This window comes from Microtus oregoni, unplaced genomic scaffold (assembly GCF_018167655.1).
Source record: "Microtus oregoni isolate MIOR12 unplaced genomic scaffold, Mior012 000001F_ref0000356, whole genome shotgun sequence".
Lineage (NCBI taxonomy): Eukaryota > Metazoa > Chordata > Mammalia > Rodentia > Cricetidae > Microtus > Microtus oregoni.
The window spans coordinates 93438385-93464614 of NW_024543060.1; the positions used below are offsets into that span (position 1 = coordinate 93438385).

Genomic DNA, 26230 nt, shown 5'->3' on the forward strand with positions numbered 1-26230 from the left:
GGGCATTTCCTCAAGGAAGTCCCCTGTATGCCCCACCCCCGTACTGCCAGAGAAGAGCCCAGTCACTACCCATATTTTTCCTTCATAGCATTCTTTCTGTACCCAGATTTCCTGGGACATAGAATGGGGTGTTCCTCCCCGCAAAACACTGTACAAAGATGGAAGCTTGGTGGAAGCAGGATGGGACTGAACTGCACCCTGACTCCTAATTCCTTATCAAACCTTTTTCCCTCCTTATGAGATAAGTAAAACTGTCAGCTGGGACAAGCTGACCAAATAGGCTGAACTGTCTCGCTGAGCATTGTGCTCTCCACAATGAAACCCAAGTGATGCTAAAACTGGCTTTGTGAGGAGCCAGGTGGGCTCCCAGTAGCAGAGATTTCTCCGAGAGAGGTAATTTAACTCCAGTGCACAGAGAGCAGGGAAATGCAGAATGGTAATTCGGAAAGCATACATCAGGAGCTTTTGGAAAAAAAAAAAAACCTGATATTGTTGGTTATCTTTCCTTTTATTAAAACCCAGAGCCCCGAGGGCTGTTGTCACATCCTTGGTGAGTTCATTCAAGGCAGAGCGTTGGCACTTCTAATTTGCAGATTTAAATATTGTCAAGAAATGGTTTAAATGCTCAGCATGACTGGGGACTCTTATGACTGTAGCTGACAAGAGATGGCACATCTCTGGGGAGGCGGTAGGGTCAAGAAGGAAGAGTACACGGAGATCCAGAAAGATGGGAATGGCTGACATTTACTGACCACCTTCTGCCTCTCTTCCGAGTGCTTTTCACATGTATTTTTTTTTTTCTGACATTAATCTCACATTTCCATTTTACAGTTGAAGACAACGAGTGCCCAGGAGGTTAAAGAGCTTGCCCAGGGTCATTTAGCTGTTCCAGAGCAGAGCTGGCATTGGAAGCCACTACTGACTTTATGTCACCCACTGCTTCCCAGTGCTGTGGGGGAGCTGCGTCTCAGAAGCAGGCAGATTGGGCCAAGCTCAGCTGGCTCCAGTAGACTCTGACCTCCCTTTGTGTGTGGTTGGATAAATGGGAACTGGACAGTGTGGGTATACGTATCCTGGGCTGTGTACTAAAGGTACAAACAGTGAGCAAAGCCTGAGTAGCTGCTCTGAGGGATTCGTAAGCACCTGTCCTAAAGCATAGAACCTCTGGGAAGGGACATAATGTCCAAAGAACACATGGCTGGGGAAACCAGGAGTCTGGAAAGGCCCCTTTAACAAGGGACTTGAGTGGACTTCTCTTGGTGTAAGAATGGTGCTAGGTTGTAGGGTTCTCTCTCTTCCTGTTCACCCAGGGTTTTTCTCCCTCTGCTTCTCCCTCCCTCTCCTTCTTTTCCTCTCTCACACACTTTTTTTTGTAACATTTTTGAAGGCGTAAGTCACAAACAATGCCACACCAGTTTGGAATTATGATTAATAGGGTGGTATTTATTTAAAGGGGAAAAAACTTACAAATCACTGTCCCAGTCAACAGCCCTCTACGCAACCAGGAAGGGAGTCTAGTCGCCAGCGGGAGCATGAAGTGAAGAGAGAGAGAGGAGAAGGAAGTGGCCGCTTTTGTAAAGGGAGAGAGACCACGCCCCAATGGGCTGGTATCTCAGCGGCCATAGGCTGGAGGAGCGGGAGGACCTCCCGCAACAACATTTGTTCTCACTCTCAGAATCTCTCATATCTGGAATCCAGATGCCCACTACACTGGCAGACCTGAGTAGATGCTGCCAACAGTTCCAGTCATGGATGGCTGTATAATCTGTATGCTGCAGTGCAACATGAAACCATGGAGCTTCTCATTCAGATTTGTTAGGTAGCTTAAGATGGTGACAGCACAGATCTTTTCTATGTGCAGGGTCTTACACAGCTGCACAGGTGTGCAATTGTGAAGCCCTGGCCCCAGCTGAGGTCTTCTTTTGCTCCAGCCATTTCTTCTAGAAACTAGAAACCCTTTCATTGTGTAAAAGACCATAAACCACAGCCACCTGGGGCCCTCCACATCTGTGTAGAATACATGCCAATGAATAAATAAATATAGTTTATCACATGTCTTTCCTGGATAGACAAACAAAAACATCTACTTACCCTAGATAGTGACACCAAAGACCAAAGAAAGGATTCTACCGGAGTCCATTTTGATGACTCAGTGAGTTGACTAGGGCTGATTACAGAAGCATGGATCATCATCAAAGTCAACAAGTCCCTGGGTAGCTTGTGGTCAATTGCACTCCCAAAGACTATTCTGCAGCTCATTGGTTTACCTTTTATATAAACTCAGGGAGAAGACACAAGTGGCATGTGGTTATTAGTACTTGAATGAACTGAAATGTGATTTGTATTCATTTTCTTGCTGCCTGCTTAAGCTTCTCTTGTTGCCTCTTTTAAAGTAATGCCTACCTTGTGGGCGTATTGTTTGTGCGGGTTAAGTGCCATAATGTTTGTGAGGCAGTCAATATAGCATCTAACAATCTAAAATACCTCCAGGAGGTAGAAAAATCTGTAGGTGTTTGATAAGTTAGTGTCTCCTTCCCTCTTTTGTTACAGCCCTCACCTGGCAAGTTACAGCACCTTGCTGGGTTCACTGCACCCCCAGCACTTAGTGTTCCAATTTGTAAGGACTGTGAGTCTGTGAGCTTCCACATCCAGTCCTGTAGCCATCAACCTGGGGGCCCCATAGTGCTATATAGATTATACCAAGTAGCTTCCCCTGTTTTTCCTCAGCCTGGAAAAATTAAACAGCTATGCTCCACGGCATGGGTTTGAACCTTGCTATTTAGTAGATAGTGTTATTTACTATCTCTTTATTCTTTACTCTTGTTCAGCCCAGTGGTTCTAGGGACTGAGAGTGCATTCATTCTCTGATGTCCTGTAGCCCTGTGGCTCTCTTTGAGCAGGAAGTGTCTGCTCCTCTTCAAAGATGCTCGGGCCCCAGCATCCACCTACTCATCCGGAGAGAAGAGCATCATTTGGGACTTGGGAGTTTTGTACAAGGGACCGCATTTCAGGAGTGCCCTGGTACTATTTACTATGTTCATCAACAAGGGATGTTTATCAGGCTCCGGGGGAACCAGGCATCGGGCTGAAGTTCTGTAAACAACCCCTCTTTTTGTTCTTGCAATGGTGGAAGAGCTGAGATCTGGAAAGTTCAGGTAGCTTGTCCAAGGCCTTTACAGCCCCTGTTAGATGCTGTTCATCCAAGGACATGTCAGTCTTGCAAGGTTGAAGGAAAAGTGAAAGGGATTGGAAGTGCCACTGTCCTCTGAATGGCAGCGTCACTCATGAAGTCACATTGACAGGAACACGGAAACACAGGGAGATTTGAGTGGGAGCTTCACGGCTCATTCCTTAAGCACCTAGTCAAACCAAAAGCTAGGTGCCAAGCTAGTACCCACTTCCACCATGGCCCTCTTGATAGGGCAGCAATGTGGGGTACAGCTGTGGAAAGGTCAGAAGCCTCCAGATAAGGAAGTTTTGAACTGAGGGAGTTTGCCTCAGTTTGCGTGTACCCACACTCTTCACTATCCCTGTCTAATGCCCCAATTTTGTCAATATATGCTCCTCTAACTCAGGATCACCCAAGTCACCTGAAGGACCTGTCTAAACTTACCACAGGTTGTAGCCTCGTGGATCCTTAAGGCTACAACTGGGAAATGGTTCTTTAAAGTCCCCGAATGATCACAGGATGAGGTGCAATTTGCAAAACACTGCTTTGCTCCAATTTTCCCCAAAGTGTGTTCCATGGACCACCCGCTTGGTTCTATGGAGACTAAATAGGTGTTACATAAAAGATTCGGCAAGACAAGTGAGCTGGAGGGAGCTGGATGCTAGTGTTTTCGATGGGTCCCAGTGTGCCGACACACCAGGCTCCTCAGGGAACTTTTGACAGTTTTTCTACCAGGTCAAACTCCCGTGTCCTTCTCTGGAGCAGGCCTCAGACATAATCAGTCTGTAAAGATCCCAAAGAAATGCCAGCAAGTAGCCCGGTTGCCAGACACTGGGCTAGACAGATGATCTTTCTCCACTACGCAGCTTCACAGGGCTTCAGTGCCCAGTGTATGTTATAAATCTCTAAAAATAAATAAATAAAGGGAATTATCATTGCTTGGGCATCAGAAATGCAAGAGAGAAAAGATGGCATGGGTAGTGAAGGCCAGAAAAACCAGCTATAAACAGTATGTGTCTCGGTGAGAGGAGATAAGGATAAGCCACGTGAAAGTTAGAAGTGGACAGGATTTGGAACCCAGATGAGCATGAACACTTTTTGTTAGGTTGACTTACGAATTAAAAATAATTTTGTATTTGGTAATAGTTCTGATACTTTTCAGACAGACTGGTCTTTTGCAATGAAATCAATATCACATCATGTGAGGGTCACATGAACAAAGAATGTAGTTCCTAACCTACCCAAAGCTCTTTGGAGGCTCCCCCTCCCCCTCCCCACTTTCACTCAGAGCCTGGTGGGAGGCATCTAAACTTTTCATAAGTCCTCCCACCCCCAGCTTTTTTGAGTATACCATCGTTAGATGTATATTCTTTTGGAAATTAGAGACAGTCTAGTAGGAGTAGCTTAGTAGGCCTACATTTAATTTTGGAAATTGGAGAGACGGTCTAGTAGCCGTTAGTCAGACTACATTTAATTTCCTTCAAAATTCAAAAAGAGATATTGTGTTAGACTTTATATAAGCCCACATATATACCCATGTGTGTTGGGGAGCAGTGTTTTGGCTCACGGTTATAGGGTTCAATCCATACTATTTGACTTTGCTGCCTCTGGGTCCATAGTGAGGCAGAGCATCATGGTGGCAGGAGTCTGTGACAAAGGCTGCTCATATTATCAGACACGAAGTAGAAAGAAAGAGAATGCAGGAAGAGGCCAGGGCAAAATATTGACCAAAGGATAGACACCCAACGGACATCTTCCACCAATCAGGACTTACCTCCTACATAACACCATCGTATTGTGAATTTTCAAGGGCTAATGTATTGATTAGGTCACATTCCTCAGGACCCATTTGCTCTCCAAGAGCCCACAAGATGGTAACCAAGTTATACAGATGATCCTGTGGGGGAAGGGCTGTCATGTGCATAGTAAATGCAGCTACCTCAAATGCGCCCCAGCTTAAAGCCATGACAGAACATGACCCCAGTCTCTCTCCAGCATTGCCGTTCCCCACATAGGTTCACACATGACACTGGCCATGTGGCTCCTGTTCTCTTGGCTGTCTCCTCAATGCTCCTCCGCCTGCCTTTAGGCCTGAATGGCTTTTTGTCAGTCAAGTCTTATTTTCAAAGTCACCTCCTTGGGGGCCCTACCATGCCCACTTCCATTAGAGCCACAGTTGATCACTATCTGTTTGGGTTCTTTTGAATTATCCGAGTAGCCCTTCCCACTGTCATGTTTGCTGGCTTGTCTGTTCGTGGCCTTCCTCCTCTAGCAGGAAGGAATGGTGTTGACCCAGAAAGAAAGGCTCCGTGCTATCATCCAAAACAGTCATCTAGGCTGAACTGTCCATCAATGATGACGCTGAACTTCAAACCCTATTCTTTTGTGGCCCCAGGTCAAGGTTCTTCGCATCACGCCAGGCTGCCCTGGTCCCTGAGAGGCTGGTGACAGCTCTTTGAACCTAGACTCTGGCAGTATAGATCCGAGGTCTGTTGTGTCCTCTCACTGTGGAATGGGAAAGAAGAAAGACTGGCATTTTCTGCTCTGTTTCATAGCCAACCAATAATGAGAGCTTGGATAAATTTCAGATTCTGGAAGAATTCAGGCAGGCCCAGCTGAAAATTGGAGAAGTCTGTGGTCAGACAGTCACAGTAGGCAGCCTACAGAAGCACTTGGCTGGGTGGTATAATAAAGCCCAGAGTGTAAAGATGGGGTACTGGGGCCACTATGCCTGTGCAGGAGGAAGTCCTTCTGGCCTCCTATCTGTTGTCAATATAGCATCAGAATGTGATTTCAAGACTTGATTGCCCAGGCTGGAGACATTCAGTTCATAGAGAACTTGCTTAGTAAACGTGAAGCCCTGGGTTCAATCCCAGGGTCCCATAAACTATATATAGTCATGTATATCTGTAATCCTACCATTTCAGAGGTGGCAAGAGGAAGATCAGAAATTTAAGGTTATCCTTGCCTGCATAGGATGTTTGAGACCAGCCTGAACTACATATATAAATAAATACCCAATATATAGAAGATACCAATATCCACTTCTTCCCTTCCTTCAATGAGCACCTCTCAAGACCAGGACTCAACAGTTTCTGTTAGCAGGTTCTGGATGTCCAGCTGTCTGGGCTCTTCCTTTGCTTTTCTAGGCAGAGAGAAGGAGACATCAGAATGTCCAAGGTCCTGTAACCCTTTGAAGAATAGTAGTTTGAATCTACAGGTGCCTCATTGGGAGTTTGTGTTGTGAAACCCATCATATCCTATACCCATGTTACTTCTTTCTCTTCCTGGAAGCCACTCACCTGCAGGTGACCTAGATGTGGCTGCCTGCCTGGCCCAGGCAGGTGTTTATTTCCATCTTGTTCTCACGGCCTCTCTAAGCAAGGCCTGCTGTCCCCCTGCTGTCCTTTCTGCTGAGCTTGGGATCCCTAATGGAGGAGCAACATGAAGCATAGAAAGTGCCTGTGTTCACCCTTGAAGGCAAATAAATTAGCAATTGATTTTCTTCCTGCCAGTGTCTTCCTCTTCCTCACCCAGTCACCAAAACGACATTGCTGTAATTATGTTGTGAGGAGATTTCCTCGTGCCTGCCTGCATCCATTCACCTGCGTGGGGCCACAGCTAAAAGTACAGCCTTTAAGGGCAAACAGAACCACCTTTGCCACCAACTGACCTTGAAATCTGTCTTGGTGTCCCAGGCCTGTGACAACAAACTATCACAAACGGAGCATGCTTAAAAACAAACAAACAAAGTTGATTTGGAAGTGTCGGTCTCTCTCTGGGGTCCAGCACCTCCTCTGAATGGTGTAGGAGAGGAGCCTTGCTCACCTCTGCCTGTGATGGAAATGCCTAACAGCCCCCCAAACCCACTTTCCCTGTAGATCTGACCCACGGCTCCATCCATAGAGAAAAGCTATAGAGACAGTTCTAACTCTTCAGCCCATCTCATGACACCTTTCCCAGGCTGGTGGGGGCAGAGAAAACGAGCCCCTGTCTGCTGGAAGTCATCTCAAGCCCGCATTCTTTCTGCATTGGGTCCACCAAACCCTCTGATCTTTTTCAGAAGTGAAATTGACAGAGAACACTTCCCGTGCCCTGAGCAGAAGGGGCATGCTCACAACAGAGCTGTGGCGGCTGAGGCAGTGGCCTGTGGTAGCCTAGAAACTGGACAGCAAGAGGAGAGTTGGCCTGATAGAGAGCTGGCAGAAGCACCTGTCCCTGATCTCAAGTTCCCTCCTAAGCCTCTGAGCAAGACTCGCCTCTTCTCTGAGGCATGGAGGTGCAGATAGAGATTGACGGCATTGATTTAAACCAGCCAGCTGATTCCCAATCTTTTTAAATAAAAGCAGGGCTGCTTTAAAAACCCTTCCCAGAATCCTCTTCTGTGGGGGCTCAGACGCCTGTGAGAGTACAGCAGCCTCTCCAGGAGCAGCTCCCAGTCTCCGTGCAAGCCCAGGTAACAGATGGCCTGATAATTTGATGCAATTAAAATGAGCAGGTTGCTGGAATTTAATTAAGAAACAAAAACACTTTGAGGACACTTGCTTTCAGGCAGGGAACTGAAGGCTGGTCGAGCAGTGTCACAGAGGTGCAAAGTCCTAGCAGGGTACAGGTGGACCAGGGGTGCGGCCTGTGACCTGTGGGGCTGTGTACCGGGGCCCGTAAGGGCAGGTGAAACGTGTTCTTAGGTATCTCCCGCATCCCACCCCTCCAGGTACTCACCTCCTTTTCTCACGTAAGATTCACCCATACCAGAGTGACACTCAGAATAAAATCCAGACTCTCTCATAGTCCTTCCGAGGCTGCATGTGGTCTGGACCTCCCACCTCTGTAGACCTGTCTAGCATCTTCTTTTGCCTGAAAACATTTCTTTCTCCAATATGTGGACCTTAGCATTTGCTGTTTTAGCTGCTTGGATGGTTCTTCCTGGATAATCCCACGATGGTCAGTCCCAGTTTAAAGGCTGCTTCTGAGGAACTCCAGTCACTTTCTGATCTTTCCCCCACACTGCTGGATGGACCTGTGTCTTGGCTTCTCACCTATGACGTAACACTATGATGCATCACCGCATGGGGTCGTGGCTAGGGTTAAGTGAGTAAATATAAGGAATATGCACACACCCATGCCAAGTGTCAGACCACATGAGAGGTATTGCCTGGATGTCAGTTATCATCAGTTATCATCCTGACTGCTAGTTTGAGGCCAGATTTGCTAACCTTTACTTGAGGCTTCAGCAAAAGCGCTCTTGTGATGAGGACAAGACTCGGAGGTGTTGTTCATAGCAGAGGGGAAAAAGCAAAAGCAAATAAAAGGGCCCGGTATTGTGAGCTGGGAAGTGCCGATGGGCACATTAGTGAAGTATAATGTGGAGGAGAGGTGGATGGGAAAACAGAGAGCCACAAAGACCACAGGGCCCAGGTAGGAGGTAGTGATGGGGAGCATTCTCAGCAGGGCAGCATGATCAGATCTGCATGTTGGGATGACTGCCCTGAGCAATTTTCCCTACATGCAGAAGAGGAATAAACCCAGTTATGCCATTGGAACCGCTCTTGCGGGGACCCCATTTTGAAAGGTGGTATGTCTTAGGTGATGTCTTTCTACAGACGGCCATGTCATCCATCCCATTCTTCCTGGATTATTGGTGTCTCTGCCTGTGAGCGGCTCTCCCAGAGGGATCACATCAGACTAGAAATGTACAATAACTACAGTCCACCTACAGCCCTGCCACTGTCTGGGTTGTGGGACCTGCTGCCTTCAGGAGCGTGTGTGTAGCCTAGAGATTAAAAGACCCTCTGGATACTGGTTTCAAGTATGCTAGAGCCACCTCCCACCCCACGACCGCCTCGTCCCTGCCTTCCTTGAAAGTCTCTCTAAGGGATCCGCATTGACCCATGCCATCCAGTTTCCCATCTTTATTCTGAATGTTTCTCCTCTCTTTTTGAAGCTCCTGAGCTGTTGTGGGAGATGATCCAGTTCCAGAGCCCTGGTCCTTGGGAGAAGTTTACTAAGGCTGTCATCTGAGACTCACTCCACTTATTCCCACCCCACACATATCTCTCATTATGATGGGCATTGCTGAGATTGGTTTTGCCTCCAAGGTGTGGGATAGGAAGCCACACAGTCCTATGGAGAGGCATTTTAATTAGCCTCATCCATAGATTGATTTTTTTTTCCTTTCTGTTTTAACTTCATACCTCAGTGGTTTTTTGAGAAATTTGCCAATGTGTCAAAACCACATGGAATAAAAGAAAAGGAGAGGTCTGTGACTAACTGAGGAGTGGGGAGGGTTTCCCTTTCAGTACTCAAAGTACAAAGACCTCTTTGCTGGGACAGCAGGCCTGGACAGCGCGTGCTGACCAGCTCATCAATGCTGGAAGGAAGGAATGCTCCCTGGGAGCCTCTTTAATGAAGAGAAAGGGAATCTGATTAGCCTTACATAGCATCTAAGGCAAAGATAAGAAGCCCACACAGCTCTTCTGCTAGAAGAACATGACTGGAGGTGGGGAGCACCATGAGTGGGTAGTCCTAGCAAAAAAACCACTCACAAGACTGAGTCCCCTTTGGATAGCAGCATGAAAACTAGTTCTGTAGAACGCACCCCCAATGTATGAAGCTGAAGCTAGCAACTTGGTTGGAGCAAGGAAGTAGTCCCAGAGGCTTACTCCATTCTCTGTCGAAGAAAATCTACTCTTTAGAGACTGCATCTCATCTAGACTTTGTGTAATGCAGGTGGAAAGCACAGAGAGCCAGAGAGGCGGCTGTGTCCAAGGTCACTCATTCACACCCAGCACCTACTCATTCTCTCAAGAAAACAATATTTGTAGAAGCCCTACGTCAAGCCAGATGCTATTCTAGGCTGCAGCAGTGAGCGAGAGAGAATGTTTTAGATGAGACAGTCGAAAAGGGCCTGGAGGAGAAATTCGAGCAGAGGAATTCAGAGAAATATGGAGGGAGGGATGGTCTCCAGGCTGAAGAATCGTGGAGTGAGGCTTAAACTAAGTGTCCATGCCATCAGGGAGTCCAGAAAAAAAAAAAAACTAGCATGGCCAGGCCACAGTGAGCTAGGACAAGTGTGATAGGTAAGGGCCTGGTCAACATGGTCCCACAGCTGAGATCAGACCCACTGGCTGCCAAAGTCCTTTGAATCTCATACAAAGTAGCATTGAAACCATTGAATGGTTCTGTGCAACACAGTGACAAGATCTTAATGAAGCTTTAGGAAGATCTGTGGATCATACCGGTGACTCAGCAGGTAAGACGGCTTACTAGCACACCTGACAACCTGAGTTCAAGCTCAAGAGCCCCAGGAAGAAGCCAGATGTAATCCCAGCTCCCCAGGAGGAAAAGACAGGAGAATCTACAGGTAGCTGGTAGACTGGGTTCTATGCTGGATTGTGTTAGGAATTTTTGCTTATGAAAGCAGAAACCCAAGTCAAATTAACTGCCATAGCAATGAGTTTCAGGTATAAGTGGTCTTGGGGTGGCATCATAGTTTGGTGTCTCTCCTCATGGGTAATCCCCAGAATCTCTAGACTTCCATGAATGGCAGTTACCGCAAGAACAGACTATTTCTTCTCTTGTAGTTTAGTCAATAAAGCCACCAAAATCACGTGCCCAACCCTCAACTTCCCATCCTGACCCAATCACTCTGCACAAGGGAATGAAAGACAGGGATTCACCAAGTCTGGCCATGTAACTATAAATCTGGAATCAGAGGTGGTACAGAAGATGCTTCCCCACCCCCATAGTGTGCAGCACTAGAAGTGAGGGAAAATGAATATTGTGTAGGCAAAAATAACCTATCTCTACAACCGAGGCATAATGAGAATATTCTTATAATGAATGAGGATCCTGCCTGCTCATTTTTCTGTGTCACGGAGCGGGCTTTCCGGGAGACATTAAAAAAGGCCTCATAGCAATGAGAGCTACAGCCTGCCTGATAGCACCGCTCGAAGCTTCCCCGTACTTTATCCAGCTGCAAACACCATACCTCCATGCCAAGCAAAAGAACATGAACCTGAAAAGCCGGGAGTCACATGTTCCTCAGTTACTTGACAAACCCAGGGAAGGAAGAAAGAAAGACAATGTCTCTCCCATTCAGCCATTGTACGGAGGAGAATGAAGATTTATAATAGCCCTGGGAGGGTAGGGTTGGGGATTGACCAGAGAGGAACTAGCTGTGACAACAGCAGGGATATCGTATAAAGCCAGGATTTGGAGCCAGCAACGCCTAATGGCTGTGGACATCAGGTTTTGTGTTAAAGAGAGAGCTACCTCTCTGTGAATTATTTAGACGAACATTCAGGGACAGTGTAATACCCTTCAAGGCCAATGCTTGGCAGCTTTGTTGGCTTGGCCTTGAGAATGCGACCTGCGCTCATTGGCAGAGCATTCTGAGAAGATGCCTGATTCACTTCATTAAAATAACAGCCCTGGCAGGCATCTCTAGCTGTCAGTGACATCCCTCACCTCCCGGAGTTGTTTGCTTTGGATAGTTTCAGTCTTGCCTGGGTTTTGTTGGCCTCTGGGGTGGATTTATTCTCACCCGTTAAGAAGGTCCCCAAAGCCTCGAATTTATCCGTGAAATTGTCAGCTTGCGCCTTTCTCCCCGCAATGGTACGGTAAGCCCGGCTCACGTGATCCGGGAGGAATCAGTTAATGCCATTACCTTGAGATGCCGGAGCGGGCTCTGAAGTGGTGTAAAGATAGATACATAGTCAGTCTCTGCACCCTGGGGACGTCTCCCTGGTTACCTTATCTGTGGCTGCTTCATCCTGATGTCTCTGAGGTCTGATGGAGGCACGGTTACCGCCGCAGTGGGTCTTTGGGAATTTTAAGTGTTTATTTGGAGAACAGCACCCTTCTGCCTCCGATCTTTTCTCTCCCCCCACCCACTGACTAAGGCTGTGGCAGGAAGGACTGCTATGCTCTGGGTCATATTCTTTGTGGGGAAAGAGCCAAATAGCATTAGAGATGGGAGTGGTAGCTTCAAAGGCAGTCAGCCACCTTCCTGGAGGAGGCTGGAGCTTGGAATCAACAGGGGGCCAGGCTGGCTGGCATTAGTACTGCCACTAGCAACTTCTCTTTTGGGTACCTGAGTCTCCAAGGTCTCCAGGGTCTGAATCTATAACGGAAACCCAGCACATGTCAAGAGGGAAGCAAGTTTCATAAATCTTTCCGGATCCACCACATAGTCCTTCACAAGCCCAAAGCTTAACTCCCCCATGTCAAGACACCTCTCCCCTCCCTGCTGCTACGGATCCCTCCAGGTCCTCCCAAGGCACATTGGAGACTCTTGCATCTCTGTCTCCTTCAGTTCCAAAGGGAGTGTGACACACCTGTCAGGTGGCCAGTCCTCCCCTGTGTCACCTAGCTCATTTCTAACATGAATGCTTGGTTACTTCGTGTCCGCTATTGTCTTCCATGGGTCCTGTTTACCCTGGCAAAGCCCCAGCCCTCAGCCCTGTCTGCCTTCCAGGGTTTGTCTCTGGACACTCCACTCATACTCTGCCATGATCCAACCTCATTTCAAGCCTCTAATCCCTTCCTAGTGTCTCTTCCTTCTCGTCTTCCTCCTCCTCCATCACCTTAGGCCATTTCTCTTTTGTCTCTCTGCCTCCATGTTCTTGTTTGTTGTTCAAGATCTGCTCAAAATTCATCTCTTCTGCTGCCCAGCCATTCAAAGGAAGATGTTCCAGCACCTGCTTTATGCAGGTGCTACGGTCACAGGTCTGGTCCCACCCTTCACGCAGTCCCACAGTCATGGAAGGTCAGGGTAGGAGTTGGGGTGAGCGAGAGGAGCAATGACTGACCAAGCACATGCTTCCTTTTAGGGTGATGAGAATGTTGGGGAATGAACTAGGGGTGGTGGTTGAATATAGTCATGCATTTTTAAATTGCCACCACAGTGTTCACTTAAAGGTTAATTGTATGTTTCATGACTTTCAAGTTTGTTACGGAAGAGAGACTTGCATTGCCTCTTCTGTAGATGCTTTCCTGAAACACGCAGGCAGGATGAACCTCTTTTGCCACGGTGGCGCCGTTCCCACCCTCTGTCATCCAAAGTTCTAGCCTGGCCCTTTAAAACTCACCTAGTTCCTTTATTCCGTGTGTGTGTGTGTGTGTGTGTGTGTGTGTGTGTGTGTGTGTGTGTCTGTGTGTCTGTGTCTGTGTGTGTGTGTGTTCCTCCTGGATATTCATCTTCTTAGTCCTCACATTCTGGAGAAGGGAGAAGCCCTCCCTACAGTTGGGTCTGACAGTCTATCACAGCCTTGCAGGTTCCCTGGAGAGCTGAGCATCCGTAGCTGCAGCAGAAGGTATTTGCATTCCAGCACAGCTCCTCCGCCTCCCCACCCCTGCAGCTCTGGCCTACTTGCATAAATGCTGGCATCTCTTTTTGGCTCATCTCATGGGTGTTCCCTTCTATTTACTATTCTCTCCCGTTTTGTACCATCAGCACTTCGCAGCAGGATGTTGTCCCCCTTTCCCCTTCTTGAAGCCGTTTAGAATGATTAAAGACAAGTAGTGGCCTGCTGGCCTCAATGTGTCCAGGACAGGGAGGAGGCAAGGCATACAGAGTCTGTAGTGGGGAGTTGTGAGCCTGCTGCAGATTGGCCTTGAGCTTCTGAGCCTGCAGTCTGGGAACCTAGCTGGGGACTACTTCAGTGAAGTACCCCCAGGGGGCTCCTGGCCAGCTCTGGCAGAACCAAGGGGCACAGCTGACTTCTTCCTGATGCAGTTCAAACCCTTCTTTCTTTGAGTCCTCCTAACATCCAGATGCTGTCCCCTGCACTTCCCCATCTGGGTCTCCTGTTTATGTTGATGAGTCTGGGACTGCTGATTGATGGTGGCTCACTCACATTGGCTTTGTTCTGATCAGCTAGTGCAGAAGCAAGCATTATGAAGGGGAGGGTTGTCGGCCGTGCCCTGGTACCAGAGGGCCAGGAATTCATCCTTACCTTCTCCTAGCTGCTAACATGGTCCAAGCCAGAAACTCTGCCATCATTCTACTCTTTGTCTTCCTATTGAACCTCTGCCAAGTCCTGGGGGGTTCTGTGGTCCTAATTCTTCTCATTGGTCTTTTTTTTCCCATGCCCACTGCTACAGTCTTACCCCTAGGTCCACATTGCTGATAAGCCAGCAAAAGCGGCTGACTCCCGTACATTTTTCCCTATTTCAACCATTTTCCTCTCCATCCTCTGAGCTACTTATGTTCCCCCTTGTTGCTACTGTGGTAAATAACCACAAAAGTGGCTTAAAACGGCACAGGTGTGTTTTCTTACTGTCATGGAAGTGGGAAATCCCAATAAAATCCACCTATGATTCAGAAGATCGCAGGGTTGGTTTCTTCTTTTGGAGTGTCCTGGGAAAATAAATTCCAAGCCTCGCCTGGTTCCAACATCTGCCAACCAACATGGTCAAATCTCTGCCTGAGGGCCAGCTTTTGGGAGAATCTGATGTAAAACATCAAATACTGTGAAGAGGTAAAAATCCAATTAAAATAGCAAAAGTCAACACTGATGAATCTTCATGAGTGGCAGACCCTTGGATAAGTCACTAAAACCCTTCATATTGTTTAACCTTCACAGTATGAGGCAGGCACACTCTTACCTTTCTTTCTTTATTGATGAGAAAATAGGGCACAGGATGGTTGGAAGACACAAAGCTGCCATATTGCTTCACCAAGGTGTTATCAGCACACACATTAGAGCAGGATGAGAAGGGACCAGCCCTAAATTAGGAGGACTTCCTATGCAAACTGAGGGTGGGAGTGGTCTGGGTTTCCTTCTCTTGCTTGCAACACAGAAAGCAAAGCACTGAATTTTTTAGTACCAGCTGGTGGGCACCATGTTTCTGATCTGTTCTGCTTAGATGTTGGGTCAGTTCTTCCCCAAGAGTCTGTATGTGTCAGGGCCTGGGACCAGCTGCCAAGCTGATCTTGGCCAGTACTATTCCTAGAATTTGCATAGCAGTGACTTGCTTTGTCTCCTCTTCCAAGCTTGGGATGAAAAAGTGCACCATCACCAGCCCAGAAAAATTAATCAACCACACTCCCAACCCATGCCAGTTCTTCAGATTTCATGGTCATCCCTGTCTTCCCTCCTTAGAGGGATATATGAAATGGATTGTGCATGATATCATAACTATCTCACCCTGTGCACTGGGATCTCAGAAGCTCTGCTATTTACTCTCAGGAGCCAGGGTTGAATCTCTAGGTCAGCACCATAGAGACTGTATTTCTTATTTCTTCATATTCTTCTCTCTGCTTCTGGGTGGATGGGACTCTATGAGCAATTCAACCAAAGGATTGGGTTCTTACCAAAGCTCAGCATGCATGCAAGGCCATCTGTTTGAAAAACTGTAGCTCTGGTTTTATTTCACAGATAAACAGAGTGCAAGTTACCACTCATAAAGTAGAAAAGCTGTTGGACTATCAGTTACCATGCATGCCTAGGTTTTACTCTCTGGCATTGGCTGGCAACAGCAGGAGTGACCCTAGGATTCAACCCAGCAATGCACAAAGTACATACTGTAACTTCACATTGTATCAATTGATACACACTGTAACTTCACATTGTATCAATTGATACACACTGTAACTTCACATTGTATCAATTGATACTTTTAGTTTGTTTTGTTTTGAGACGGGATCTCATGCAACATCAGTTTGTCTTGAAAGCTCTACATGGCTGAGGATGACCTTGAACTTCTTATCCTCCTGCTTCTGTCTCCTGAGGGCTACAATTCTATGCTTTTGCTACCACGTCCAGTTTTATATGGTGATGTGACTTAATCCCAGAGCTTCATTCACGTCAGGCAAAAAGTTTCCAAGCTTAGCTACATCTCCAGCCCCTATCAACTTATTTTTTAAAATGTCATAGTTTTACTTTCTAATTAATTACCAATAAGTCTAAAGAAAGAGGAACCTGCAGAACACCAAGATAAACATTTTATACATTTGCATTTGATTTCTAGTTGTTGGTTATAGCAATAGTTTACAAAATCATATTATAGCATGCATGTTGTTGTTATTCCTTTTTCATTTGGTAGGACATCATGGCCATTTTCTTGGTATAAATATTGCATGCCTAAAATTTAATGTTCAAGTGTTATTTTAAGTTTCTGCTTATTCTGGAGAAATCCTAATGAATTTGCTCACCCCCCTTTTATTGGATGTTTAATTTGTTTCTGCCTTTGCTCTTTTATAACCTTGATTATCCTTCAGTGAAGTCCTTGTCTGTGTAACTCAGACTATTTGCTGAAGACAGGTTTGTAGCTGTGCAATTACTGGACTGGAAGGGGTGGAAAGGGCTTTTGATGTTTGTTGTTTCGCTATTATGTTTGCAAGTCCTGTACAATTTATGTTCGAGTAATCAGAATTTCACAGTGGACCCATCTCAGCTTCTTAGGACAGCTTCACTATCCTCTTCCCAGTGTTTATCCCCTACCCACAAGCTCATCCATCCATTTATCTGTCCATCATTTTCTCAGCTTCTGGAATTATGTTTTAAATTGACATTTGACCATTTTTGCCATTTTTCTTTTCTTGGGTGTGACTTGAACAGGATATCATTAGGGTTTCATTATTAAGTATGACGTTGATCATTGGATGTTCCTGATTCCATTAGGAAAATGCCCTCTGCTTTTAATTTTTCAAATATTAAAGCAGATTCTCTTAAAGTCTTCTTAAAAAGAAAATTAATTACTGACTGCCGTCTACAGAGGTAATCATTTATCTCTTTTAATCTCCTGTGATTGAGATGTATTATGTTAATCTCCTAATTTGAGCTACACTTTATTATCATAATGAATTCTTCCTAGTCAAGGCTTATTGCTGTAACTTTTTTTGTTTTCTGGTTTTTGAAATAGAATCTTGCATTCTTGAAATTACAGGTACATGGCACCACATCTGGTCTAAATCTAACTTGTATTGATATTTTTAAATTTTTGTGGTATTGAGGATTAAACCCAGGGCTTCACATAACCAAGTCAAGCGCTCACCACTGAACAACAGCCACAGGCTCCTTGGCACTTCATTCTCTGGAGCATCATCCACACACAGATGGGAGGTGCTTGTGCCCCCCGCTCCCCATCCAGGGATTGCTAGAACTGGGGTCTATGTAGGTGAAAGGTGGATCCTGTCAAACCCAGGCCAGGTCTTTGATTCTGTGCTGAAAACCACAACTCATTCTGTTAGCTTTCTCTTCTTGTAGCAAAGCACACAGGAATTATCCCTTTCCTGAAGCAGGCTTGGCTTCTTCACCTGTGCACTCCAGAGAGCTCTGACACATAGCAGGGACTTGAAAAAAGTCAGTCCAAAATACTGCACCACGCCGCATGGGGTGACTTTTTCTTTCAGAAAGCCTTACAAGTGTAAACCTGGTCTACGTAGACAGACAAACCTAAGCCTTGTGGCCTCCCTCCACCTGTCCGTCATCTTGGTTTGGCCAAATGAAGCTCAAGATGCCAAGCCCTATAGGTCAAAGGTCACTCTAAACTTGAGACTTGTGAAGCTAGAAGACACCCCCAGCCCACTCCACTCCAAAAAATGTCACTGTAAAGTGCATTGCATTCACAATGAGTCAGGCCTGCCTACTCTGTGGGGAGAATTAACTTCCCTCCTTGATTCCTTGACATTGGAGAGGCCTTTCCTTTAGTCTTTACTGAGTGCTCATGTTTTTAAAAGGGCTCCTCCTCGTCTGTGACTAGCAGCCAAACAGGCTTCAGACTTCATTTGACCGTGTGTGTGTGTGTGTGTGTGTGTGTGTGTGTGTGTGTGTGTAGACTAACTAGATGGTGACATTGCACACCTTTTATGACTCTCCACCTTAATTTTTGAGTCATGGTCTCTCACTGAATGTGGAGCCCACCAGTTCAGCTACCCTGGCTAGGTATGGACCTGTAAGGTTCTCCGTCTCTGCCCCCGCCCCCAAGCAGTCTTGAAATAACAGAAGCACACTTACTTTGTGCCTAGCTTTTCGGTGTGTGGCGGGAATCCAAACCCAGGTCCTTTTGCCTGTGCAGCATGTACCTTACCAAGTCATCTCCCTGGCCCCCAGCTAAAGAGACAGAACAGGTGTCCACAGGAGAAATCAAAGAATGGATGGATGGAGTTTACATAGTCTATCAAGGTAAGGAAAATAAACAAAACATATGTACTATAAATAACATCCTCTAGATCCCTGTGTCAGAATCCCTTGAGGAAAGTGCTCAAACACCATTCCTGGTTGTTATCTAGATTCTCATATCAGAACCTGTAGAGAGAGACTCAGTTACACGTTCACAGCAGGGTCCTCCGGAGGTTCTCATGCATACTTCCATTAAAGAGGAATGCTTTGGGTGATCGTTCCTACTGAGATTATGTTAGGAAAATCTTCCTCATTCACAGCTGACTCAATGCCTGCTGTACCATCTTGGTCACTGTTCTAGACACGATAACCACAGTGACTCTTAATGAGGAAACCATTTAATTGGGGCTTGGCCTGTAGTTTCAGAGGTTTAGCTCATTATCATCATGGTAGGAAGCATGGCGGCACACAGGCAGACACAGTGCTGGAGAGCCGGCTGAGAGTTCTATATCTGGATCAGCAAGCATCAGGAAGAGAAAAAACTACTGGGCCTGGCTTGGTTATCTGAAAGCCCAAAGGCCACCCCCAGTGATGCCACACCCACTCCAACAAGGCCACACCTCCTAGTCCACAGCTCCACTCCCTAACGGCCAAGCACTTAAAATCTACGAGTCTATGGGGGTCATTCCTACTCAAACCACCACATGTACCTGTTTCTTTATGGTAGAGCTGGATTAACCTGCTCAAAGCAAGGAGAGCATGGAGGGGAAAGGATACCAGGGCAGGGGGTATCTCATGTCTCTAATAGATGTATCCAAATCAAAAGATGAGCTATACTTAGAAGTTTTAATCACTCAAACAGCTGTTAGGGAGATCAGCTCTCGTGGTATGCATGGTCCAGCTCAGCTTTGCAGCATTTGATAGACAAGATGGCTCTAGAAACAGGTGGAACAACTGTGGAAGGTGTGGCCTGTGGAACAGAAGTTGATTGGCTGAGCACCCACTCTTTGCTGAGTATGCTTTGTTGTGCTTGTCTCTTCTGAATCCCCATGACAGTCTTATGCAGGCTAGGTCATTGTCCTAGGCTGAATTTCTCCCAAGAAGCAGATCCTAAGAAAATATGTAAGCCCTAGAAATACAGAGATGAGGAGACAGCCAAAGAGAGAGGTGAGTGTGTCTACAGAGACATGAGGCTGACAGACACTGGGTATCTTACAGCAGAAATGGATTTCCTGGGGTTTCAGAAATTTGAAATAGAGTCTCTGAGAGCCAGCAGCATGGCCAGGTTCTGCTGAGGGCCTTCCACTAGGTTGCAGACTGCTAACTTCCTCCTCTCTGTCTCTCTCTCTGTCTCTGTTGGTCTGTCTGTCTGTCTCTGTCTCTCTCTCTTTGTCTGTGTGTGTGTGTGTGTGTAAATAAATAAATACCCTATGAACTCCACCAGAAAACATTAAAGAGAAGGAAAAGGAGAAAGAGCAGGTGACCTTGGAGGCAGGATTCATTCTGCCTAGAAATTAGCTCAGGAAGTGGCAAACTGGCCTTTTGAGTATGACCAGTGTCATACGTTGGTGGTCAACCCACCCATCACCCTTGTTGTCCACCTGTCCTTCATCCTTCTTGGCCTGGTCCTAATTTTGGAGCACTGTGTGCTGTTCTTATTTAACATGAATCCACTGAACAGCATCACAGAAACAGCCCCAAACCTCACAGATCTTGATCTTAGATGTGTATATGCCTGTCTTCCCTTTGGTGCTATTCCATGTGCACATGGTTTTATGGGAATACAATCGGCCATTTCTCTATTTGCTTACACATGATATGACACTGTGCACACATGTCCCCAAACCCAGGCTCTAATCCAGCAATGTCCATCATTGTGCGTTCATAAGGATAGGGTCCCAGCACACTCGAGAACCCCCGACAATCACCCTGTGGCATCCATGTTTCGACTTCCTTGATGACACTTACATTTAGAAATCATCTTTATTCATTTATTGGTTTGTTAATCTGGGTCCTCGGCTGTGCAGTGAAAAGGCATAGCTACTACCTCAGTCAGCATCTGTCTCTGCCCCCAAGAGGTGCTGGGTACATACAGGTGCTCGAGACATCTTGACGAACAAATGAGCAGATACAAACAGAAGAGGGAGTCATTTTTTTCCCTTCATGCTGATATTGCTTGTTTAACCAGCCCCTTGGTGGAAGCATCTGGGGGCATTCCCAACCTTGTTCTTCCCGAGTATTCTCCAGGGTGCCAGATGGAGTAGTAGAAGGAACAATTCAGAAAAGACACTCTACCCTCCCTTGCCCCCAGATCACTTCCCAACAACCATATCTCTTTCAAGCATTTTGACACAGATACTAAAAGAAACCCAATCTAAGACCACCAAAGAAGCACAAGGCAGGATGAGAGTCCAGTCTGGGATTGTGTTTTTTATACCATGAATATGGTCATGTGATAAATCAAGGATGGAGTCTCTTCTAGGTAATATAGGCAGTGAAAAATGTGGTTGTAATATTCACATGAGCTATGAACATGTCACAACATGCCGGTGTCCTTTTTTTCCAGGTTAGCAATCAATCCACTCCATGGGCATGAAGGGTAATTTATCTTTACCTTGACTCAGCCTCAGGGTAGTGATGAGTATGGTGGTTTTAATGAGAACAGCGTTATAGGCTCATATATTTGAATGCTTGTTCCCCAGTTGGTGGAACTGTTTAGGAAGGATTTGGAGGTGTGGCCTTGTTGGAGCAGATACAGCACTAGAGGTGGGATTTGAGATTTCAAAAGCCCATGCCATTCCTAGTTAGCTCTTTCTGCTTCCTACCTGGGGCAGAGAAGGATATAAGCTCTCAGCTACTGCTCCATGCTTGTCTGCCTGCTGTTTTGTTCCCATCATGCTAGTCATAGACTCAACCCTTTGAAACAATAAGCCCCCAGTTGATTGCTCTTCTATAAGCTGCTTTGGCCATGGCTCCTTAGCACAGAAATGGAAAAGTAACTAAGATAATGACCATTGCTAAGTCCAAACCACGGGGACTGCTGCTTATGTTTTATTTGCTCCCTCTGACCCCTGAGGTCTGTGCTGAAGATTTTCTCTACTGGAAGATGAATCCAAAGAGCCTGGGAAAGACCTAACTCAGCTCTCAGATACTGTAGCCAAGCCCAGAGCCTCCGATTCTGTCCTACCAAGAGCACTATGATGTTTTTCTAGAAGCTAACAGGGAGACTGCAAGTCAACCATTTACCTGGGGTGAGTAGTCCTCACATCCTACTGAAAAGAAGCTGCAAGATGGATTCTTCCTGATGAGAGACCTAACTCCAGTGCAGCTGAGCTTTCAGGGCACGTGCTGCAGAATTGGGAACATTAGGGTATGCTTGACAAGCCACAGGCTTCTCCTTAGGGAATGTCCTCTGGCAGATAAAAGACATCCCACTCTGAGAACCTCTCCCTCTTTCTCTCTTGAATGAATGAATGACTCTCGTGGCTCATATTCCCACCTTGAGTTTTGTGACCGTTGTTTGTATCCCCAAAGTTCCCACTGCAGATGAAACACAAAGATGCATTAACATCAGCGCCACACTGCTTTCTATGATGATTGGTGATGGGGGGGAGTTGCCTCGAGCACCAGAGTGTGTTGGGCATGGTGTTGCAGGCCTGCAGTCCCTGCTGCTCAGGAGGTTGAAGCAGACAGGTCACAAGTTCAAGGTCTACCTGGCTACAGCCTGAGCAATTTAGTGAGATCTTGGTCTTAAAGTAAAAATATGACACAGCAGGAAAGAGAGCTTTCTGCACAGATATGATGAACTGCGTTTGGATCCCCAGAATTCATGTAAAAAGCCAGGCATGCCATGTGCACTAGAGTATTCAGCCGTGCACACACATACTCCCCCACACCAATACACACACACACAAATGTAAATGGGGGTGTTGTGGATGTACTCAATTGCTTACTATGTGTAAGATCCCAGGTTCAGTCTCAGCATTGCAAGAGTAAATAAATAACCAGGGCTCCAGATGTTCCTGACAGAAAGCAGCTGCTCCAGGTGAAGGCGCCTTTGGGTGCTAAGCCATTGCAAAGGACCAGTAAAAGAAAAAAAGGGTATTGCCTGTCTGTTTAGCTAGTGCTAAAGAAAACGCTTCCCACTAGTGTCAATAATAGGCAATTAGCAAATGATGTTGTATTCTGCAAACAAAAGGCATCACTGGTTTTTATTTTATTATTGCAGTTGTTAACAGCTTTGGAAGTGTGGCTAGCATTTTTGTCTGGAAGAAAAAATTGTTTGTTGTCTGAGCATAAAGACAGACACCGCGTGTACCGTGCGAATAATTGCGCCTCTTTAATGGTGCCGTAGCTCGCAGGTAACCGCACTTGAGAAGTCTGGTGTTTTTCTTCCTCAATTTAACCTTCCCCAGACATGCTCTGTTTAACAATAAGCTTGGCGGGCTTCGTTTGACAGGGTCTGCTCTGAACTTAGCTCTGAGAATGTTGGGGATGTGCAAGGAAACTCTCAGACCAATTAGCACTGGTTTCCATGTCTCCTGCTTCTGGGGAGGAGTAGCAGACAGACTCTCAAGGCCACCTGGCTCTCTGGTAGCTGTCTGGGGAGCAAGGAGCAGGGCTTGAATACCACGGAAGCATACTGAACTGCTCAGAACTAGCCCTACATCTCCCCTTCCCAAGCACCTCTGCTCTGGCCTTACATGGGGGGGATCTCCAGACACATCACTGAGTTCTCTCTTCCCTGCCTCACTCCCCCTAGGTCCTTCGTTCATATTCACACAGCAACCCTAATGAAATTTTTATTTCATTTCTAAATTGTTCTACTGAGGTCTGATTGGCTTATGCCCGCCTCATGTGCTTTATGGTGAAGGGTTTGTGGATATACATCTGTTAAATCCTCTACATCAGGACCACACACATATCCATCACTCCCCACCCCCATCTCCTCCTCTCTCCTTTATTATTGTTGTTGGGTCTTGTGTGTATTCTTAAAATTTGGTAGGAATGGGCTTTTTAAAATGTTAATCTACTGGCATTAATACCCTGCTGTTTGCCCATTAGTGGCTTCCTGTGGCGTCTATAATAAAATCTAACTGCCTTCATAGGGTTTATCTGATGGCCTGAAAACTCAGCTGGTCCTTATTGGCTCTTAAAAGTCTTGCCCAGCCCTTGTCTGAGAAGCCCTCTTCACTCCTTGCAGCTCAGCAGTGAAGGGGTAGCACCCAGCACAATTGGTGCATCAAAATGAGGTGCACTTGGTTTTGATGGACACTCATTTGGATGCAAGGGAGGCCCACCAGCCAGCTTGCACAGCTGGATCTAACCTCTCCTTCCCCTACAGGTCCCACCTATTTCCTAAGTCATCCTAAGGCATACACACTGACTTCCCTCCTCCAGCACATTGACTTAACTCAGGACACATGCCCATTCTATTTCTCCAGGGAGGTTCTGCACTCTGAGCCCCTTTAAGGGCCGGCTGCCTTTCCCCTCCTGTTACTTCCTCAGAGAAGCCTTCTTGACTTCTCTGAATATGTGTTGCCCTCCTACACTGGGAGCCATATCCCAGCTGTCCTCAAGGGCACCAGAAAATGAAATGCTGTGTCACGGTAATTCTCAAACAGAAGGAAGAAAGAAGGGAAGCGAGGAACAGAAGGAAAAGGAGAGACAGCAACAAGAGTGACCACTACAAGTGTGGAGGCCTGAGCCCACGAAGTACTAACCATGGTTTCCATTAAATGAGATGTCATTAACAAGTGCATCTTGCTCCTCCCATTTTACAGATGAGGAAAATGAGGCTCCTGTCAGTCAAAGCTCAGCTCGTTAGCACATCCTCCACCAGCCTGAAGGAGACAAGGACCCAGCCTCTCTTCCTGCCAGATCTCAGGAGCCTTTGCTTAAAATGCAGTTTTAATGTTAGCAGTCTTTGAGGAAACCCCAGGTCTAAATTCTGAAGAGTATCTTTACTTCTTGTTCCCCAGTGAGGTGCTGTTCTCTGCATTTCTGAGGCACCATGGAGGGGACAGAGCTAGTACTCAGAAAGATGAGGGAGGGAGGGGGTGCTCCCTTTTGGAATTTTTCTTCCATGAAGAAAGAAATCTTCAAAACAATCCAGCTAGAATGGAACCGTCTTAGCTCTAACCATTTTCTATTTTAACTTGGGTTTGAAAAGTAGAGAAGATCATGGATTTGATTTCCCTCTTTTTCTATTGGAAGCCCAGCAGCACTCTCGTTTCTTTGTGGAAGTGTTAGCAGTGGGTCTGGTGGATGCATGTGGGGTGTTACTATGTTACATTACTATGTTACATCTTAACAGTCCAAGCCTTTTCCTCAGCAGGCTCCAGCATTTCAGGAAGGGAGGTGCATTCTGTGTTCTTTCTGTCTTCCCATAGTCATGGCTCCTGGGTAGGTGATAAGGGACTCTAAGTCTCATGAGGTAATTACACTCTACAGTGGCCCAGGAGGACTCTCAAAGAAAGCACAACCAGGAAGGGAGGGTGAGGGGTGGGGAGACTGCCACTGGCCACCCAGAACCTTATCTTTTAGACTTGCTGTGTGTAGTTTCCAGGGCACCTGCCTTTGTCTGACTGGGCTTCTGTCACAAGGTGCCACGAACTGGACAGTTTAGAAGCAGCAGGCATTTATTCACCACAGTCCTGGGGCTGAGAAGCCCAAGATTATGGCAGATTTGCTGTCTAGGAAGGGCCCCCTTTGTGTCTCATGGACTATCTTTCTCACTGCGCTTCCCCGGGAGTAATGAATGAGATCTCGCGGGAGTCTCTTTTATAAGCCTCCATCTTATCCACGAGAGGTCTGCCCTCACCACTTCTGCACTCTCCAGAGCCCCACCTCCTTATACCATTTTGGGAACTAGGAGTTCAACACAGGAACTCAGGAAGACACCAGAATACAGCATGACAGGAGCCACAGTCCCGTGAAACAGGTGTGGGGAGTGGGGTGCTTCTGGTCAGAACAGCCTGTAGGGAACAAATCTGTGTTTTTAGATTGTTTCTTAAGGGTAAGAGGGAAACTTAGGCAAATGATAGTGAGGAATGAGGGAGCAATTTCCTGACCACAGACAGAGCCAAAGGGCTGGGATAACCCCAAACTGTCTGCCACCAGGGAGAAATAAACAGTCAGGGAACTAAAAGAAAATCAGAAAAGTCAACTGGGAAATATGCAACTGGAAGAACAAGCCATTTCATTCATTTATGCATGCATGCATGCATGCATGCATGCACTCAACAAGTTACACAACTCTTGCTATACTTTTTTTTTTTTTTTTTTTGATTTTCGAGACAGGGTTTCTCCGTAGGTTTTTGGTTCCTGTCCTGGAACTAGCTCTTGTAGACCAGGCTGGCCTCGAACTCACAGAGATCCGCCTGTCTCTGCCTCCCGAGTGCTGGGATTAAAGGCATGCGCCACCACTGCCCGGCTTCTTGCTATACTTTATCTGTTACTATAATCAAAATTCATGTTACACAAGAAGGAACAAAAAACGGTGTGTGTGTGTGTGTGTGTGTGTGTGTGTAGAAAGAAAGAAAGAAAGAAAGAAAGAGAAAGAAAAAAAGAAAGAAAGAGAGAGAGACATAGTCTCATATAATGCAAGCTGGCCTTGATCTCACAATGTAATGAAGATGGCATCAAACTTCGGATCCCCCTGCCTCCACCTCTGAAGTGCTGGGATTGCAGGCGTGTGCTGATACTCAGTTTCCACAGTCCTGAGGACTGAACCCAAGGCTTGCATATGATAGGCAACTACTCTCCTCAACTGAGCTGTATTTCCAACCTCACTGAAGCCAGTATCCCGCTGACTCCCCACTGTATTCCAGACACTAGCCAGATCCACTGTGAACCCTGACCCATTAACCCCACAGCTAGCACCCGTTGGAACTCCATAGCTCATCTAGTGAGTCTCACAAAATAAACGGTGGAAAAATGTGAACTTGTGAGTAGATGAAGAAACAAATGACTGCAGACCTTCCAAGGGAGC

At 46.4% G+C, this 26230-nt stretch overlaps 1 protein-coding gene across 3 annotated transcripts in view; it reads left to right on the plus strand.

The window, feature by feature from the left end:
* Nucleotides 1–26230, plus strand: part of Btbd11 (BTB domain containing 11) — a 238809-nt gene that overhangs the window by 71794 nt on the left and 140785 nt on the right. The gene's annotated exons all lie outside the window — the stretch shown is intronic.